The sequence below is a fragment of the Lytechinus pictus genome, unplaced genomic scaffold (genome assembly GCF_037042905.1).
Source record: "Lytechinus pictus isolate F3 Inbred unplaced genomic scaffold, Lp3.0 scaffold_23, whole genome shotgun sequence".
NCBI classification, from domain to species: Eukaryota; Metazoa; Echinodermata; class Echinoidea; order Temnopleuroida; family Toxopneustidae; genus Lytechinus; species Lytechinus pictus.
The window spans coordinates 1202616-1210738 of record NW_026974143.1 but is presented as its reverse complement, the minus strand read 5'-3'; positions in this window follow the sequence as shown (position 1 = coordinate 1210738).

Sequence of the window (8123 nt, the reverse complement as noted above, 5' to 3'; positions counted from 1 at the left end):
TACATTCGCCGCTAATCGAAATCACCATTTTATGTCTTGAAAATCAACCAAATTGATCTTTATTAATCACTTCATCGATTTAGGGGTGAACATTGGTGCACAGAAAAGGGGGACGGGGTCTACGATGCCCCGAAAGGTAGGGGGTGCATGGACGAAAATATAGCGCGTGTTATATAATTATGTATTATATACGTGTATTCCAACAATTCCACTTTGGTCTGGTAATACATTCGCCGCTAATCGAAATCACCATTTTATGTCTTGAAAATCAACCAAATTGATCTTTATTAATCACTTCATCGATTTAGGGGTGAACATTGGTGTACAGAAAGAGGGGACGGGGTCTACGATGCCCCGAAAGGTAGGGGGTGCATGGACGAAAATATAGCGCGTGTTATATAATTATGTATTATATACGTGTATTCCAACAATGCCACTTTGGTCTGGTAATACATTCGCCGCTAATCGAAATCACCTTTTTATGTCTTGAAAATCGACCAAATTGATCTTTATAAATCACTTCATCGATCTAGGGGTGAACATTGGTGCACAGAAAAGGGGGACGGGGTCTACGATGCCCCGAAAGGTAGGGGGTGCATGGACGAAAATATAGCGCGTGTTATATAATTATGTATTATATACGTGTATTCCAACAATTCCACTTTCGTCTGGTAATACATTCGCCGCTAATCGAAATCACCATTTTATGTCTTGAAAATCAACCAAATTGATCTTTATTAATCACTACATCGATTTAGGGGTGAACATTGGTGCACAGAAAAGGGGGACGGGGTCTACGATGCCCCGAAAGGTAGGGGGTGCATGGACGAAAATATAGCGCGCGTTATATAATTATGTATTATATACGTGTATTCCAACAATTCCACTTTGGTCTGGTAATACATTCGCCGCTAATCGAAATCACCATTTTATGTCTTCAAAATCAACCAAATTGATCTTTATTATTCACTTCATCGATTTAGGGGTAAACATTGGTGCACAGAAAAGGGGGACGGGGTCTACGATGCCCCGAAAGGTAGGGGGTGCATGTACGAAAATATAGCGCGTGTTATATAATCATGTATTATATACGTGTATTCCAACAATTCCACTTTGGTCTGGTAATACATTCGCCGCTAATCGAAATCACCTTTTTATGTCTTGAAAATCGACCAAATTGATATTTATAAATCACTTCATCGATCTAGGGGTGAACATTGGTGCACAGAAAAGGGGGACGGGGTCTACGATGCCCCGAAAGGTAGGGGGTGCATGGACGAAAATATAGCGCGTGTTATATAATTATGTATTATATACGTGTATTCCAACAATTCCACTTTGGTCTGGTAATACATTCGCCGCTAATCGAAATCACCTTTTTATGTCTTGAAAATCAACCAAATTGATCTTTATTAATCACTTCATCGATTTAGGGGTGAACATTGGTGCACAGAAAAGGGGGACGGGGTCTATGATGCCCCGAAAGGTAGGGGCTTCATGGACGAAAATATAGCGCGTGTTATATAATTATGTATTATATACGTGTATTCCAACAATTCCACTTTGGTCTGGTAATACATTCGCCGCTAATCGAAATCACCATTTTATGTCTTGAAAATCAACCAAATTGATCTTTATTAATCACTTCATCGATTTAGGGGTGAACATTGGTGCACAGAAAAGGGGGACGGGGTCTACGATGCCCCGAAAGGTAGGGGATGCATGGACGAAAATATAGCGCGTGTTATATAATTATGTATTATATACGTGTATTCCAACAATTCCACTTTGGTCTGGTAATACATTCGCCGCTAATCGAAATCACCTTTTTATGTCTTGAAAATCGACCAAATTGATCTTTATAAATCACTTCATCGATCTAGGGGTGAACATTTGTGCACAGAAAAGGGGGACGGGGTCTACGATGCCCCGAAAGGTAGGGGGTGCATGGACGAAAATATAGCGCGTGTTATATAATTATGTATTATATACGTGTATTCCAACAATTCCACTTTGGTCTGGTAATACGTTCGCCGCTAATCGAAATCACCTTTTTATGTCTTGAAAATCAACCAAATTGATCTTTATTAATCACTTCATCGATTTAGGGGTGAACATTGGTGCACAGAAAAGGGGGACGGGGTCTACGATGCCCCGAAAGGTAGGGGGTGCATGGACGAAAATATAGCGCGTGTTATATAATTATGTATTATATACGTGTATTCCAACAATTCCACTTTGGTCTGGTAATACATTCGCCGCTAATCGAAATCACCTTTTTATGTCTTGAAAATCGACCAAATTGATCTTTATAAATCACTTCATCGATCTAGGGGTGAACATTGGTGCACAGAAAAGGGGGACGGGGTCTACGATGCCCCGAAAGGTAGGGGGTGCATGGACGAAAATATAGCGCGTGTTATATAATTATGTATTATATACGTGTATTCCAACAATTCCACTTTGGTCTGGTAATACATTCGCCGCTAATCGAAATCACCATTTTATGTCTTGAAAATCAACCAAATTGATCTTTATTAATCACTTCATCGATTTAGGGGTGATCATTGGTGCACAGAAAAGGGGGACGGGGTCTACGATGCCCCGAAAGGTAGGGGGTGCATGGACGAAAATATAGCGCGTGTTATATAATTATGTATTATATACGTGTATTCCAACAATTCCACTTTGGTCTGTTAATACATTCGCCGCTAATCGAAATCACCATTTCATGTCTTGAAAATCAACCAAATTGATCTTTATTAATCACTTCATCGATTTAGGGGTAAACATTGGTGCACAGAAAAGGGGGACGGGGTCTACGATGCCCCAAAAGGTAGGGGGTGCTTGGACGAAAATATAGCGCGTGTTATATAATTATGTATGATATACGTGTATTCCAACAATTCCACTTCGGTCTGGTAATACATTCGCCGCTAATCGAAATCACCTTTTTATGTCTTGAAAATCAACCAAATTGATCTTTATTAATCACTTCATCGATTTAGGGTTGAACATTGGTGCACAGAAAAGGGGGACGGGGTCTACGATGCCCCGAAAGGTAGGGGGTGCATGGACGAAAATATAGCGCGTGTTATATAATTATGTATTATATACGTGTATTCCAACAATTCCACTTTGGTCTGGTAATACATTCGCCGCTAATCGAAATCACCTTTTTATGTCTTGAAAATCAACCAAATTGATCTTTATTAATCACTTCATCGATTTAGGGGTGAACATTGGTGCACAGAAAAGGGGGACGGGGTCTACGATGCCCCGAAAGGTAGGGGGTGCATGGACGAAAATATAGCGCGTGTTATATAATTATGTATTATATACGTGTATTCCAACAATTCCACTTTGGTCTGGTAATACATTCGCCGCTAATCGAAATCACCTTTTTATGTCTTGAAAATCGACCAAATTGATCTTTATAAATCACTTCATCGATCTAGGGGTGAACATTGGTGCACAGAAAAGGGGGACGGGGTCTACGATGCCCCGAAAGGTAGGGGGTGCATGGACGAAAATATAGCGCGTGTTATATAATTATGTATTATATACGTGTATTCCAACAATTCCACTTTGGTCTGGTAATACATTCGCCGCTAATCGAAATCACCATTTTATGTCTTGAAAATCAACCAAATTGATCTTTATTAATCACTTCATCGATTTAGGGGTGAACATTGGTGCACAGAAAAGGGGGACGGGGTCTACGATGCCCCGAAAGGTAGGGGGTGCATGGACGAAAATGTAGCTCGTGTTATATAATTATGTATTATATACGTGTATTCCAACAATTCCACTTTGGTCTGTTAATACATTCGCCGCTAATCGAAATCACCATTTCATGTCTTGAAAATCAACCAAATTGATCTTTATTAATCACTTCATCGATTTAGGGGTGAACATTGGTGCACAGAAAAGTGGGACGGGGTCTACGATGCCCCAAAAGGTAGGGGGTGCTTGGACGAAAATATAGCGCGTGTTATATAATTATGTATTAGATACGTGTATTCCAACAATTCCACTTCGGTCTGGTAATACATTCGCCGCTAATCGAAATCACCTTTTTATGTCTTGAAAATCAACCAAATTGATCTTTATTAATCACTTCATCGATTTAGGGTTGAACATTGGTGCAAAGAAAAGGGGGACGGGGTCTACGATGCCCCGAAAGGTAGGGGGTGCATGGACGAAAATATAGCGCGTGTTATATAATTATGTATTATATACGTGTATTCCAACAATTCCACTTTGGTCTGGTAATACATTCGCCGCTAATCGAAATCACCATTTTATGTCTTGAAAATCAACCAAATTGATCTTTATTAATCACTTCATCGATTTAGGGGTGAACATTGGTGTACAGAAAAAGGGGACGGGGTCTACGATGCCCCGAAAGGTAGGGGGTGCATGGACGATAATATAGCGCGTGTTATATAATTATGTATTATATACGTGTATTCCAACAATTCCACTTTGGTCTGGTAATACATTCGCCGCTAATCGAAATCACCATTTTATGTCTTGAAAATCAACCAAATTGATCTTTATTAATCACTTCATCGATTTAGGGGTGAACATTGGTGCACAGAAAAGGGGGACGGGGTCTACAATGCCCCGAAAGGTTGGGGGTGCATGGACGAAAATATAGCGCGTGTTATATAATTATGTATTATAAACGTGTATTTCAACAATTCCACTTTGGTCTGGTAATACATTCGCCGCTAATCGAAATCACCATTTTATGTCTTGAAAATCAACCAAATTGATCTTTATTAATCACTTCATCGATTTAGGGGTGAACATTGGTGTACAGAAAGGGGGGACGGGGTCTACGATGCCCCGAAAGGTAGGGGGTGCATGGACGAAAATATAGCGCGTGTTATATAATTATGTATTATATACGTGTATTCCAACATTGCCACTTTGGTCTGGTAATACATTCGCCGCTAATCGAAATCACCTTTTTATGTCTTGAAAATCGACCAAATTGATCTTTATAAATCACTTCATCGATCTAGGGGTAAACATTGGTGCACAGAAAAGGGGGACGGGGTCTACGATGCCCCGAAAGGTAGGGGGTGCATGGACGAAAATATAGCGCGTGTTATATAATTATGTATTATATACGTGTATTCCAACAATTCCACTTTCGTCTGGTAATACATTCGCCGCTAATCGAAATCACCATTTTATGTCTTGAAAATCAACCAAATTGATTTTTATTAATCACTACATCGATTTAGGGGTGAACATTGGTGCACAGAAAAGGGGGACGGGGTCTACGATGCCCCGAAAGGTAGGGGGTGCATGGACGAAAATATAGCGCGCGTTATATAATTATGTATTATATACGTGTATTCCAACAATTCCACTTTGGTCTGGTAATACATTCGCCGCTAATCGAAATCACCATTTCATGTCTTCAAAATCAACCAAATTGATCTTTATTATTCACTTCATCGATTTAGGGGTAAACATTGGTGCACAGAAAAGGGGGACGGGGTCTACGATGCCGCGAAAGGTAGGGGGTGCATGGACGAAAATATAGCGCGTGTTATATAATCATGTATTATATACGTGTATTCCAACAATTCCACTTTGGTCTGGTAATACATTCGCCGCTAATCGAAATCACCTTTTTATGTCTTGAAAATCGACCAAATTGATATTTATAAATCACTTCATCGATCTAGGGGTGAACATTGGTGCACAGAAAAGGGGGACGGGGTCTACGATGCCCCGAAAGGTAGGGGGTGCATGGACGAAAATATAGCGCGTGTTATATAATTATGTATTATATACGTGTATTCCAACAATTCCACTTTGGTCTGGTAATACATTCGCCGCTAATCGAAATCACCTTTTTATGTCTTGAAAATCAACCAAATTGATCTTTATTAATCACTTCATCGATTTAGGGGTGAACATTGGTGCACAGAAAAGGGGGACGGGGTCTATGATGCCCCGAAAGGTAGGGGCTGCATGGACGAAAATATAGCGCGTGTTATATAATTATGTATTATATACGTGTATTCCAACAATTCCACTTTGGTCTGGTAATACATTCGCCGCTAATCGAAATCACCATTTTATGTCTTGAAAATCAACCAAATTGATCTTTATTAATCACTTCATCGATTTAGGGGTGAACATTGGTGCACAGAAAAGGGGGACGGGGTCTACGATGCCCCGAAAGGTAGGGGATGCATGGACGAAAATATAGCGCGTGTTATATAATTATGTATTATATACGTGTATTCCAACAATTCCACTTTGGTCTGGTAATACATTCGCCGCTAATCGAAATCACCATTTTATGTCTTGAAAATCAACCAAATTGATCTTTATTAATCACTTCATCGATTTAGGGGTGAACATTGGTGCACAGAAAAGGGGGACGGGGTCTACGATGCCCTGAAAGGTAGGGGGTGCATGGACGAAAATATAGCGCGTGTTATATAATTATGTATTATATACGTGTATTCCAACAATTCCACTTTGGTCTGGTAATACATTCGCCGCTAATCGAAATCACCCTTTTATGTCTTGAAAATCGACCAAATTGATCTTAATAAATCACTTCATCGATCTAGGGGTGAACATTGGTGCACAGAAAAGGGGGACGGGGTCTACGATGCCCCGAAAGGTAGGGGGTGCATGGACGAAAATATAGCGCGTGTTATATAATTATGTATTATATACGTGTATTCCAACAATTCCACTTTGGTCTGGTAATACATTCGCCGCTAATCGAATTCACCATTTTATGTCTTGAAAATCAACCAAATTGATCTTTATTAATCACTTCATCGATTTAGGGGTGAACATTGGTGCACAGAAAAGGGGGACGGGGTCTACGATGCCCTGAAAGGTAGGGGGTGCATGGACGAAAATATAGAGCGTGTTATATAATTATGTATTATATACGTGTATTCCAACAATTCCACTTTGGTCTGGTAATACATTCGCCGCTAATCGAAATCACCATTTTATGTCTTGAAAATCGACCAAATTGATCTTAATAAATCACTTCATCGATCTAGGGGTGAACATTGGTGCACAGAAAAGGGGGACGGGGTCTACGATGCCCCGAAAGGTAGGGGGTGCATGGACGAAAATATAGCGCGTGTTATATAATTATGTATTATATACGTGTATTCCAACAATTCCACTTTGGTCTGGTAATACATTCGCCGCTAATCGAAATCACCTTTTTATGTCTTGAAAATCAACCAAATTGAACTTTATTAATCACTTCATCGATTAAGGGGTGAACATTGGTGCACAGAAAAAGGGGACGGGGTCTACGATGCCCCGAAAGGTAGGGGGTGCATGGACGAAAATATAGCGCGTGTTATATAATTATGTATTATATACGTGTATTCCAACAATTCCACTTTGGTCTGGTAATACATTCGCCGCTAATCGAAATCACCTTTTTATGTCTTGAAAATCGACCAAATTGATCTTTATAAATCACTTCATCGATCTAGGGGTGAACATTTGTGCACAGAAAAGGGGGACGGGGTCTACGATGCCCCGAAAGGTAGGGGGTGCATGGACGAAAATATAGCGCGTATTATATAATTATGTATTATATACGTGTATTCCAACAATTCCACTTTGGTCTGGTAATACATTCGCCGCTAATCGAAATCACCTTTTTATGTCTTGAAAATCAACCAAATTGATCTTTATTAATCACTTCATCGATTTAGGGGTGAACATTGGTGCACAGAAAAGGGGGACGGGGTCTACGATGCCCCGAAAGGTAGGGGGTGCATGGACGAAAATATAGCGCGTGTTATATAATTATGTATTATATACGTGTATTCCAACAATTCCACTTTGGTCTGGTAATACATTCGCCGCTAATCGAAATCACCTTTTTATGTCTTGAAAATCGACCAAATTGATCTTTATAAATCACTTCATCGATCTAGGGGTAAACATTGGTGCACAGAAAAGGGGGACGGGGTCTACGATGCCCCGAAAGGTAGGGGGTGCATGGACGAAAATATAGCGCGTGTTATATAATTATGTATTATATACGTGTATTCCAACAATTCCACTTCGGTCTGGTAATACATTCGCCGCTAATCGAAATC